Genomic DNA, 13,653 nt, shown 5'->3' on the forward strand with positions numbered 1-13,653 from the left:
TTGCTTACAAGTAATTGCCTCTCGTTTTCCTAAAGCTTTGTGAAGGCTGTTTCCCAACTGCTGTGCAACTTCTTCTACTCTTAGAGCTGAGATTTTCATGAAAGTCTTATAGTCTGAATTCAGCACCTGAGCGTAATAGGACGAAATGTATGAAGCTTAGTGGTTATACTGAATTAGCAGCTACCTATGTTATGCCATCTATTAATGTAATAACTGCACTTTCACAATTGCTTTATTAACCTTCCTGCTTTCTCAAATTTGCTTGAAAATGCATGATTTTTCTTCTTTGTTTTCAAAATTTTCTTGGGGGGGGGGGTAACCACCCCAAACACCCCTTTTGGAGTTCGGGCTCGCTTGCTGCGATCGCTCGCTATGGTGCTGTATGCAAATCACTTTGCGCCCACCACTTTGAAATGTCACCCACCGCCCCTGGTTTTTTGCTGTATGCGCGTTTCTGTATCTGTGTCTGTTTGTGCATCTCTATTTGCGTGTTTCTGTCTCTCTGTGCACATCTCTGTCTCGGTGTGTGTGTCTCTATCTGCGTGTATTTTTCTGTGTGTGCGTCACTATCTCTGTGTACGTCTCTATATGTGCATTTGTCTCTGTAAGTATGTCTCTTCTCTGTGTGTGCATCTTTGTTTCTATGTGTTTCTCTGTCTGTGTGTGCGTCTCTATACGTGTGTCTGTCTCTATGTGTGCGTGACTGTCTGTGCGTCTCTGTGTGTATGTTTCTATGTGCGTGTCTGTTTCTCTGTATGCGTTTCTGTGTGTTTGTCTCTATGTCTGTATCGGTGCATGTGCCTCTCTATATGTTTGTCTCTGTATCGGTGCATGTGTCTCTCTGTATGTTTGTCTCTGTGTATATGTCTACTGTTAGCCTCACTTGCAATGTAAACATGGCATGGGAAGGCTATAATACACATACTTACTCCACAGATACATACAAACCTGCCATTCCATAACACACACAGTGACAAACCAGCAAACATATCCAGCTAAATATAAACAATGCCAAATTCTCTAACTCTAACTAAGGCGAGACCTGTTACATTGCAAATGCTTGTTTCTTGGTGTGTCGTATTTGCTGGTGATAGGTAATTCTGTCAGTAGTGTTAAGGGTGGCTCTCCATTTCCTTTCTAACTGAGTACAGTGTTCTTGGTTTCTTGGAGGTCTTCTGTGTACCAGCTGGCGTGCTATTTTTTAATCTACTTTGCTTGTTGGGGTTGTTGGGTTTGATGAGTGCAAGGGAGACTGCACAGTTTTTGATCCAGTTATTGGAGTCATTGATGTTCTTGTCGAGGTTATCTGTGGGGCTAGGTTGATCTTTGCTGAGGCCGCTGAGCCAGTCTCATCCTGTGATTTTACCCCAGCTGCGGCTTGGAATGCTTAATCTGGTAGGGGTGTTAACTTGAGGTGCGTCAATTTGAAAGTTTATGATGGTGTGGTAAGTCCATGTGAGTGGTGTGATGGAATTGTATTTGATGCTGTCGCTTGCGGTGAAGATGGGGTCCAGCATTTGTTGGTTCTGGGACGAGCAGGGTGAGTCCGATGTTGCTAAAACTTTTGAGGAGTGCTGTGGAGCAGGGGTCGTTTCAGTCTTCCAGGTGAAAGTTGAGGTCACAGAGGAGAATGTAGGTTCTGGAGTCCTTGGTAAGAGGAGCGATGAAGTTGGTGATAAAGTTGTTAAAGGTGGTTTATGACCATGTACAGTTTTCATAAATCACTCTTAAAAAGGCAAGCCAGTTCTCCCTCTTTACAAAAAAAGGCAGTAGGAAGGGCTATACCTGGTAGTAATTGCCCCCCTTGAGGCCTTAGCAAATTGTTTGCCATAAACTCTGCTATATGTTTCTTGGGTAGAGTAGAAGGCCTTTGTTGCCGGAGAATAGTGTAGCTTCAGGCGAAGTAAATGTATAGTGTAGAGGTCTTTAACGGGTTGTTTGGGAGCTACTGGTAGCTAGCCTGCACCATGGAAGTAGCTCTCAAAAGTGCAGTCCAACACAGTATGTAATTCAGAGGGCCTAGCCATATTGAATAAGGAAGCACTTCACATCTTTGGACACATAGTCGCAGCCCGCTTAACCAATAGGCACACATTAACACATGCTGTGACAGCCTGTAAATTCACACAGAGATTTGTCACTTTCCAAGGCTCACTCTATAAGACATACAGGGTGTGTGAAAAAGATAAGATGTTTTTGCAGTGTTTGTGCCCAGAATGAAAAGAGCACATTTTATGGAAAATTGTGTATTTTGTAAAAGTAATATGGTAAGATTGGAAAACAAAATTGATTTAAAATCCAAAACATTTTTAAAGCTGGTCTTTGAATGATGCGTTACCAGTGGCCACTTGATGCTGTGGCTGTTATTTCATTAGCCATGTGGAGTGATTTTATATTGATAAGTCTTTTCTGACGTTGCTGTTGATATACCTTCTTTTTACACTGGGGTGTTCTATCATACCGCCCTGCCAAAATAATGGTTCACTGACACAATATCGATGTCACAAATGTCGATGTAAAAAATATTGATGCAAAAATATAGACTACAAAAAGATTGACTCCCTATACTTAAACAGGTAAGCACAAAAATATTGACTAAAAAATATCGATGTAAAAAATATCGATGTACAAAATATCACTATATATCCACACGATTCAAAGAAGAAGGGACACACTCTCAGGAAAATAAACCAATAGGGTTTAATCAGTAATGCGTAACGTCAGACAAGCTGTCTTGTTCACACAGTGAGTCTATATACGTGAGGAGGCTATACATAGGCATTTCAGCAAAGGTAATGACGGACTCCACATGGCAATACAGTGGATGCATCTTGCAACTGCGGCGGCTATTTTTAAACGGGCAAGGTATTATACAACACATTAACGTACGCTCTACATAAATGCATGTAGTATGCGATTAAAACAGTGTGCTAGCCATAATGGTAGAATAACGCAAAAGTAACACAAATTTAGTCACAGCATTATATGAGCTGGAAAATATAAAAGAGTTTGTAGTGCCTGTGCAATAACCATAGTGGTTTGAATTGTGAAAGTGTTACCAGCGGCATAGACAGCGCGTATTTACAAACAATTCTATAAGGTGCCCACGTGTAGACAAACACCTTAGAGTAGAATTACCGTAGTGGTAAAAAATACACAGTATGAAAAAATTCAGTTAGACGCAGCAGATGTAGCTATCATGGTGGATGAAGCATTCTGACCAGATACAGTATTTTACAATGCTGGCAATCAAAGCAAAAAATGGCAAACATGATGATTAACCTTAAAGTGGCAGGATAATCTAAGGGCATTCAAAATTGAAAGTCCACATAGCATGATTACTATCCTCAAGCATGTAAAAAATCTGGAGTTGAGAACACTTAACAAGGACCCTCACAGAGGTGGAGGGTTTTGTGAAGTGAAGTAGTGTGGCTCACTGGTTAGAGGCGGCAGACCCGAGAGCAGAGGACGGCCCGGGACCAGGGTTCGATTCCTGGCGCGGCAGGTTTCTGGACCAGGGTCAGCGGACTCGATAATTCTCTCGCCTCGGTGCCCACTCTGATCAGCGATCACACTCGGCAACTCTGGGCATTAGCTTGCCTCATCTTCACTAACGGCCCCACCAGACCGCCGGGGATGCCTGGTCTCACCCTGGAGATACCCATTAAGGGACCATCTCTCAGGGAAGCCAGGAAGGGTTTCGCAGCGGTCGAAGCGCCTTGGGACCCTACGGGTAAGTAGTGCGCTATATAAATGCCAATACATTTACATTTACATTTACATTTTGGGGGTTAGCTATGCATGAGCCTCCTAAAGAACAAAGTAAAATGACAAAAGTGAAAAGATAGAATAAATCATTATATACAAGAAATCTTAACTTAATGTAGAGGACCCAGAGGGCGGGGAAGAAAAGGGTAGGGAGGCTGAATCGAATGAGACAGTCTGCAGGCGGTGAGTCACTTCCTTTCCTCCTGTGTAAAGAGAAAACAGGAAAAGTGATGTTAAAATTGGATCTGAATTACTATTGTACACATAGTAACACGGACATATTAAAAGATTAATATTAGCATGTATCAGAATCAGCAACTAAGGTCGGAAAAGGAATAAACACATGTATACATATACAAGTTACGCAGGTGTCATTCATCTCGTAAGTGTGTATTTAATTCCTCGTCCAGATTATGACCCTTAGAATACTTAGTTTCGAGTTCTACTATCCATTTGGATTCTCGTTTGCGCAGTTGCAGAACTCTATTTCCGCCTCTAGGGCCTATATGTACTTGTTCAAAAATGAAGTAACTTAAAAGGGAACTATTAGAAAGGTGGAATTCATCAAAATGTCTGGCAATGGGGTAGTGGATGTCTTTTTTATTTATTGCTACAATAAAACAAGGGAACCCAAAGGTAATGCTCTAGGGACCTTGGGCAGTAACTTATTATAGAGAACAGTGGTCCCTAGTATTCAGAGAATCACAGGAATAATAGATATACACTAAGCATGGGCGAATTTTGCGGATCTCGCGTTCGCGAATTTTGCGGATTTGCGGATTCGCAATCCGCAAAATCCGCGAATTCCCGCGAATTTGCGGATTTTTTTTTTTTTTTGTGTTCGCCCGTGTTTCTGCCAGTTCGCGAGGGTTTTACAATTTCGCAATTTGCGAACTTACCTGTCGGGTCGCAAGTTTTGCGAACTTGTTGTTTCTACATGTCCAGCCTGTTTGGGACACTCTTCTTCATCACTGCCACTCTCTGTCACCACTGCCACTCTCTGACTACTCATGCCACCCTCTGGCCCACCCATGCCACCCTCTGTTTCATCACCACACCCTCTGGTTGTCCAGTGTACATTATTTTCGGCAAAGCAAAGCACACCTTCCCTGCCTCAAGTGACCTGAATTAATTTGGGGCTGATTAATGTGTCACAGAATATTTTTTTAGCTGGCACCTGCTTCCTTAGTGCGCCCTGATTAGTGATCTTTTGCACTTGCTAAGTGCTTTCATTGTTGCAAAATTAGTTACAACACCTGCCCTGCCCCAACTGACAATAATGAATTAGGGGCTAATTAATGTGTCACTGAAAGAATTTAAAGTTCCAGCCTGGCACCTGCTTGTCTGCTCCTTTAGCTGTAAATCAGGACCTTTGTGGCATACAGTTAAGGTCAGAGCAGGGTCACACAATAGTTGCAAGCAGGCAACCGAATTCTGGAGGGCCCCCTCAGGAAGCAATACAAAGAATCGTTACAAATCATGAGGTTGACCTTTTGCACCTGCTCATTGCTTTTGCTTTTGCTGAAATCGTTTTGCGGTTTTTTTCGCGCTATTCGCGGGGCGCGGCGTCGTGCGAAACCGACCGCGGAAGCCGCCAATTCGTGCGAATGAGCATTTTATTTTTTTGCGGCTTGTTGTTTCGCGAGTTTTTTTGCAGTATTCGCGAGCCGCTTGCAGCGCAACACGCGAATTTACCCCAAGGTCGAGTACGGGCGCGGCCATTTTGTTTGCGTGACGTATTTCCGTTTCCGCCCGCTATGTATAATCTCGCGCAGTAAGCGCATTGCGAGTAGAGGTTCGCACGAGATCGCGCGGGAAATCTAGAGGTTCGCACGAGATCGCGAGGAAAATCTCGCGCGAACTGACTTTCGCGCTCGGAAACGGGCGCCGGCCATCTTGTTTTTCATTCATTTCCTGTGTCTGGGCATGGTGTTTAATCCTCTTGATATCTTTCCCATCCTTTGCTTGTTTTCAGTTTTTTTTTTACGATTTTGCTTCTTATCTATCCCTCTCTTTTCCTAGCTGTATATTTTTGTCTTTTCTGCTATTTTTCTTTACTTTTAAACTACTTTTGTAAACTCTTTTCTTTTCTTCTTCCCTATCCTATTCTTTCTTAATTTTCTACTTCTTCCTACCTTACCTGCCCAGACCATGGTCAAGCCAGGCGCCGTGAAGCTGCCCAGGCACTTGAGGGCCGCAGCGGCGGCGGGGAGTAGTGCTGGACCCAGTGGCAGGACAGCAGGCGTGAGATCGAGGGGGGAGCAGGTGACGCGCCGGGAGATATTCAGCCCGGAGGAAGTGGGCGCGCTGGTCTACTTCGTCCAGCGCCGCCTGCCCAGGACCATCGCGGGAGGCGGCAGGATCGCGGCCGGCGGCTATAACATGCGGGAGCGCCGGAAGCGGTGGGAGAAGGTGTGCTGGGCCATATCCCACCTCTACGGGGTCCAGCGCACCTACAGCCAGGTCACCCATCGCTGGACGGACCTCCTGGACCGCGAGCGCGACCTGCTGGACCAGCTCGGCTTGGAGATCCCCGGGCTTGGTGAGTAGTAGTAGCCATTGGCATTTAATCACTCACTACTATGATGTTTTCTCCTGCTCTGTGTTGTTGTATTGCAAATATTTGTTTTTTACATGGAGCAAGCCAATAATGCCGCTGATGACGATTACATTGTAGTTAAATTATATTTCAAAATCTTCTGTGCATTTCAGGTGCACTGCTCTCCTTCTCAGTGGGGTTGCTACTATGCTTATTTGTTTTCTATTTCGTGGTCTCATTGGCCTGAGTAACTATTATGTATGAGTGTACTTAACAGAACTGCGTAATGCTAGACACTAGGGGGCAGATTACATTTACAAGCCCCTTGCGCCACGTTTACGTTGCCTTGCGTGACGCAACAGCGGCGTAAACGTGCCGCATCCCTGCAAGTCATTTACAGCATGACGCATCTAGGGAGATGCGTCACGTTATAAAGCCATGGGCCTGCACCACAATGGGTGCGTTCCTAGTACGCAGGGTGGGCGGTCCAGCGGCTGTGCGCCTCGCAAAATTGCCTGCGTGAAATCTACAAGATTTAACGCAGGCACTTCTGCGACGCTGCTACGTCAATTCAATTCCTTATGTCTGCTCGAAGCAGGCGAAAGGACTGACACAGCATGTAAAGTATTGGGTGGCCCTGAGCATTACTGGAGTTGCATTGCGTTGGCGACGTGACTCCAGCGATGCGCCGCTCTTACGTGACGAGATGCGTCACGCAAGTGCCTACCCTTGCGCCAGGGCGCGCCGCATTGTAAATGAGGCACATCTGCCGTGTCGCAAGGGTAGTTTTGCGTGACGCATTTGATCTGGCGCATCTCTGGAGATGCGCCAGAACGCGTAAGTAAGTATGCCCCTAAGGGGCAGAATTGCAATTACCGTCGCATCCCTGCAAAGTAGCAGGGATGCGCCATTAATTGTGCGGCCCGCTACCACCACCAAACATGGTGCGCCGTATTTGCAATGCGGCTCCCCATGGGCCCAAAACGTCACCGAAGCTTTACTGCTGGAGTTGCGTCGCAACGATGGCGCAGCTCCATCAATGCTCTGGGGTACCCTATCTCCCCAATGCTGGGTCAAGCCGTACGTCTGCTTCAAGCAGGTGCAGGGTTTGTGTGACGCATCATTGTCCTAAAGGTGACTGATTGATATTTTGTAGATTTCCCTCAGCCACTATTAGGATGTGTTCCAGCGCAGGAATGCCCTCCCTTGCGCCGGAACGCCCCCTGATGGCGCAGGGCTTTATAACGGGATGCATCTCCCAAATGCGTCACGTTGTTATAATATTATACGCCGCACCATGGCGCCCTTTTTTGTTTAGCTGCTGCGTCACAAAAGTCACGCAAGAACGGCGCAAAAGAGCCGCAAGGGCTTAAATCTGCCCCTTCCTTTGTAACCCTGACAATAAGAAAAATAGTGGCGGTGGATTGATAGTTTGACTATTTAAATGACTGGTAATGTAGCAGGCAACTGTTAGTGTTGTCACTGATCTGACTGAAATCACAATGGAGTTTGTCTGTCACTTTGCGTCTTGCCTGCGGACTGCTGCCTGCCAGTCCTAGGTGAACGTTTCAGTACTTTGTTTAGTGAGTTACGTGACTTTCGAAGTCACAGGTCCGCAAATAAATAAAAAGTAACCATAATCAATATAATTTCGCGGAAATATTTTGTTATTGTTCTTTTGAAATGTTTGATTTGGTTGACATTGACAAGCAACAATCATCCATGTTTTCTGTTCTTTCTTTCATGTTGTACGTCAGCTCCCCCCAGGGGCGAGAGGAGGACACAGGAGCAGCAGGCGGCGGATGCTGTTCATCAACAGGGCCAGGATCGGGCAGGCGAGGGCTCCTCTGCTGGCCCCAGTAAGTTTTCATTTTAGACTAGTACCTATTTTTCCTAGCGTTCCTCATTTGAATTTTTTCAAAATTGTCTTTGCTCTTCTTGTAGACTGTATCTAAATTCTTATCCTGCCTCTACTATGACTCCCTGTGGTATTACTAGATTATTCTTATTAGTCTGTCTGTGTAGCTAACTAAGATTGCACGGTTGGCGAAACTCCCATGATTCTAGTCAGCAATAGCTCTATCAACTTAGTGCAGTCCTCTGGGATTGTCCATAATGTCTTTTGAAGTGTTCTATCTGGACTCATGCTTGCAAAAATTGCAAAACCTTTCGTTCAGTCACTCTAGTCTGGAGGACCAAAAAACACAGATTGTATTTAAATTTAAAAGCTTTATTAAAAGTAAACACATTTATTAAAATGAAGTCATAATAAAACTAAACGTTTAACTGATAATGGAAAAGTGGTTAGTGCTGACGATTAATTGAAGACATTTCTTGTGGTCGAGCCGAGCTCTCACCTGGTTTCAACTTGATCTTGTTGTTAGAAGTCCATCTTCTGTCTGTGTGGAGAAAAATGGTGCGTGTTAAAAAATCAGCCTTCATCAGTTGTGCCAAAAAGTGCAGCAAGACAACCTTCCCTGGAAAAAGGGACATTTTTTTTAACTTTAACGTAGACAGTCACAAATTACATTGTTTTCACATGTCTTCATTCCTAGACCAAATACTAGTGACTAGTGAGTGCTTTATTCTAAGATTCTTAAATGTACTTTGTAGGTGGAACATCTGGTGGCGGGGCCAGTGTGGTGGTGGTGCTCGACACGGAGGCGGAGGGCAATTCATCATCAGGGGAGGAGGCGGCGGCGCCGGCTGTGAGAGTTGAGACGGTGGTGGCGGCCAGAGGTAAGCTCTTATATATTCCTTACTTATTGAGATTGAAGACTAGCTGGGAAGGCAAGAATATGAGATGCATGGCTGGGTGAATGATGAAGCAATGATGGGTGGAAGGACAACAGCCTGGGTGGGTGACACAGAAACTGTATGTGTCCATATACCTGGATCATGCTACTATCTGACTCTTAGATAGCATATGTGTATCTAGAGCAGGGGTACTCATAGTACGGCCCGCGGGCCGGTGGTGGCCCGGCAAGCCTTCCTTGGCGGTGCGCAGACCTCGCAGACAATCACTGCTCCCCCGGCCCCCACAGAGCAGAGGCTTTTTTGTATTTCACCTGTTAGCGCCCCTGCATCTCCACTCTGACAATCACTGCTCCCCCGGCCCCCACAGAGCAGAGTGGAGATGCAAGGCCACAAAGAGGTGAAATAGAACAAAGCCTCTGCTCTGTGGGGCCGGGCAAGCAGTGATTGTCAGGGTGGAGAAGCAGGGGCGCTAAAACAAACAAAGCCTCAATAATATGTTAATGGTCTTTTAAAGACCTGTTAAGTACTTTGGTGTTGTTGTCTGTGTGTGCGCGTTGAGGAAGCGGTCTCAACCCGGGCTGAAGGCTGACACAGATAGACACACACACAGTGAGATGACAGAGGGAGAGGGAGGGCAGGAGGGAGAGAGAGATGGAGGGAGGGCAGGAGGGACAGCAGGAGGGAGAGAGATGTATGTAAATGCTGGGTCTGGTGGCTCAGTGGATGAGGGCATCTGCTGCAGGGACCTGTGTGCAACCTCATGGTCACAAGTTATCGTTTTGCTTTAGCCCCGCCCCCTCTGACTCCGCCCCCACCAGTGCGGCCCTCGGCCACAAACTACACTGTAAATGTAGCCCCTGAGAGAAAGTTTGTGAGTACCCATGATCTAGAGAGAGTAGATGGTCAGTGGATGAACTAAGTGTAACTTTGAAGAGCATGTAACACTGCACCCGCACGTCCGTTCCAGTGTAGGAAAGGCAAGGAAAAGAACTTTTAATTTTGTCCAAATACTACCATAAGTAGTAGCAGTAGTTTGTATTGCAAGCACTGCATAGATCCGGTTATTATGGTGGCCACTCCCTACCTCTCTTAATAAGTTTAGTAGTACTCAGTCATTCATGTGTGGATGTATCACTGCCTGTCACTCAATAAAAAGCAAAGCACCTAAAGTCATCCCATATATAAGCAAAAACATCCCATGTGAAGTGATAGATAATCAGATTATTTATCTTCTTCAATTTTCCATTTCTAGTACTCATTTCCACTGTAGGGTGAAAGTTAAATTAATTAAGCAGTAGCCCTTGAGTTGTAACAGAGTATTCTCAGTGCCACCCGTAATAGAAAAGTAAGAGATTCACCACCTGCATGTACTGGACGGGTACAGTAACGCAACGGCAACGCAAGTCTAGGTCACTCCTCATGGCGTGCGTCTCTTTTTCTCGGGTGCAAGTTTACCGCGCTGGCATTATGCCGGCTTGCAGAAAATAACGTACCAATTTTCCAAAACAAGAGACAAGAAGAAGAATAAGACTGGTGTACTTTCATAGTCGACTCCAATGGAAGTCCACAGTGCTCATAGAATTTGTTCCTTAAACTCCCACTAATGTTAGAGCAAGGATGAAGAAGTGTGAGGTTAGATAGATACTGGCCTCAATAGTTATGTAATGCGCTTGCAAGTTGCTAGTTGTACTGCAGCACACATTTCTGCTGAATGATTGAGTTAATCTTAAAGAGCATTGGTTACAGACTATGTCTTTCTTTCTTCATATAGGTTCTCCTTCCAAACGAACAAGGAGGAAGGAGCTGGCTAGAGCGGCCCGGCAACGGAGAATCGAGGCCACTGTTGCGGAATATCGGCGGCTGGTGGCCCTGGAGGACGTGGAAAGTGTGCGGTCGACAACAACGACAACGTCGTCCTCCGTGGCCTCACCGGCTGCCACCGTGACCCAGCACAGTGGTCCACCGAGACTGAGCCGGGCTGCCAAAGGCAAACGCCACCGCCGAGCAGCAAGGCCAACAGCTGCTTCTCACAGGCCTTGCACCTGCAAGGCAGTGAAGGCACGCCTGCGCCGCACTACCCTGATGGTGTCCCGCCTTCAGCAGGAGCTCGCCTTGCTCCGCGAGGAGCATGATGCCCTGGCCCAAAAAGTTAACAGCATCCACCCATAGTGTCCCTTGCCCCTTTTTTAGAGACTTTTGGGGGGTGGGAATTGGGAGTTGGGTTTTTGGGGACTTTTGAAGGACAATCGTTGGGGTTAGGGAGGGTCTTGCGGGAGATTATTTTGTTAGGGATATAAATATACTTTTTCAAACTTTATCTGAGCATACCTGTTTTTTACTGCTTGCCTGGTGGGTGGGGGTTTAACGTTGACTGTTTTCCTGAAAGTTTAGTTCCATTTTCTTCCTTTAAGTGTAAATGCCCAAATGTTTTCAACACTAAGTGCCTCTCACAGACTAAGTGAAGTGAATCCAAGAGTCCTAGGACTTTAGTAGTACTACCTTCAGGCTCTCGTCTCTCGTACTAATACTCCATTATACCCCCAAACCACCAAACGCTTATCTTACCTGTAATTTGTGTTTGAAAGTAGGGCTAGGCCCAGGGCTGGCTCCACGGGAAACACCGAATAACGTTGGCAATCTTGGTCGGATAAAATTTCCTCATAGCGGTGGTAGTAGTGGTGTGACACAGTGGCAGTTGCATGCCTATGAAAAAAAAGAAAATGAAATCTGGTTTGTCCTCCTGAGCAATTCAACGGTACAACTGAGAATATAGCAGGTGACAGAAGTACAGTAGAGCAGTGCCACATTGTAGCCTAACAAATGGTAAAGTATAACTACTAATTCGGTTGAAGTTCTTTCACATTAGCAATGGTTCTTTGTCAAGCAGAGTAAGAATATATCATCGACAACTGTGGAAAGAAAGAATGCGACAGTACAGGGCCTGTGTGGAATTATTGATAACTATATTCAACATAAGGTCTCTGTAGCCAGATACCCGAGAGCCTTGCTGGTCACTATAAATCCATTCACAACAACACTCAATGGGGTTGGTCTGGAAGGTGTCACGTTTACTCCCCGTGATCCAGTCGATGCAAATATGGTTCCACCTCCAAATGTCACCAACACCCAGAAGTGTAAACACAGGGTGTTCGAGGCATTAGGCGAGGGAGAAAAATAACAAACTAAAATAAAAAATGTGGGATGGGTAAAGGTAGGGTCAGCAGGGAAAGGATACCTGTAAGAGAAGACAAGACAGGCATCAGTGAAGTGATGTCCTAACATACAAGGGTACTCTCATATAGTCTCACTAAATAGTCTGCAAGTCTCCCGCCTACTCATGGGAAATGTAGTTTCATAGTACGGTAGGCGCTTAGGGGCTGCGTAACCTGACAGAAGGTATAGTAGATAGAAAAGGAGAAATTGCTTTTTTTCTAGGTGTCCCCTCACTCACCAGGGTTGCCCCTTGGTGACATGCTTCATCATTGGGGCCATCCCAGTCCTCTACGGCCTGGGGCGTGCTGCGACTTGCGAATTACGTAGGAGCACTTACAAATGACTATGTGTGGTGCAGATAGTGGAGTGGACTAAGTGATGTGTTAAGGGATCAATGTAGAAGCCGAGAGAGAGCAAAGAAATGCAGTCACAGTCAGAGAAAAAGGCAAGGGATACTGTATCTATGTGGTTGTAGTGGTCCTGTTGGAAGTGGTAAGTAAGTTGCCCGCAGAAAAAAAATCCTCCTATTAGCGGCACTCCTCCATTGCAGCCGACGCTTCGTCCACCGATGTTGGTCACCAGAAGACACCCTGTCCACTGCCTGCCTGATGCTGAATTGTGGCTCGCTACTGTGAAGCCTGACTCCATCCTTTTTTCCCCATTGCAGAGACTGAAACCCGGCCTGTAATTATTCAACGAAAAACAGGAAGTGATATAATATTACAACACCACTGATAAATAAATATAAGGTATGTAGGCTGTGGAGTGCAAAAAGTCACAATTTGTTTTTCCTAGTAGACAGACAGTACAATGTTTTTGAAAGTGCGTACTCTGAGTCACCTTTTGAAGGATAAGTAAGTATGGGCAAATTAATGTAGCGGATCTTGCCCCTCAAGCTAGGTGTACTGTAAACTGTGTTTTAGAACAAAAATAGATCTTCCTAGCAGTGCTCCCACCCAAAAAACGAGGCCTAGCAGAAAACTGGAGACAAAACTTACTTTGAAAGTAAAAGTAGGCCGAAGTACCCTAATTACCCATTACCCCCCGTGGATTGTATTCAAACCACTTGCAAGCAACCAAGCAAAAGTAGCCATAGCCAGCATCGCTCCAAGACTCGAAATCCCCCCCACTCAAACACATGCAATAGAAATACTGCTAACCCTAACGAACCCTAAGTTAAGAATAGTGGCAAAGGCTTTCTTTAACTGTGCCAAATCCCCCCTTTCCCACCATGGATTTTCTTCAAATGACTTGCAACCAAAATTACACATTCTCACGAGTGCTCTAAGACCCCAGAACTCAGTTTGAAAAATCTAGAACACCCCGATACACATGCAATCCTGCTGCTAGGGCTAACCCTAACGAACCCTAAGTTA

Source organism: Lissotriton vulgaris, chromosome 1_1 (genome assembly GCF_964263255.1).
Source record: "Lissotriton vulgaris chromosome 1_1, aLisVul1.2, whole genome shotgun sequence".
NCBI classification, from domain to species: Eukaryota; Metazoa; Chordata; class Amphibia; order Caudata; family Salamandridae; genus Lissotriton; species Lissotriton vulgaris.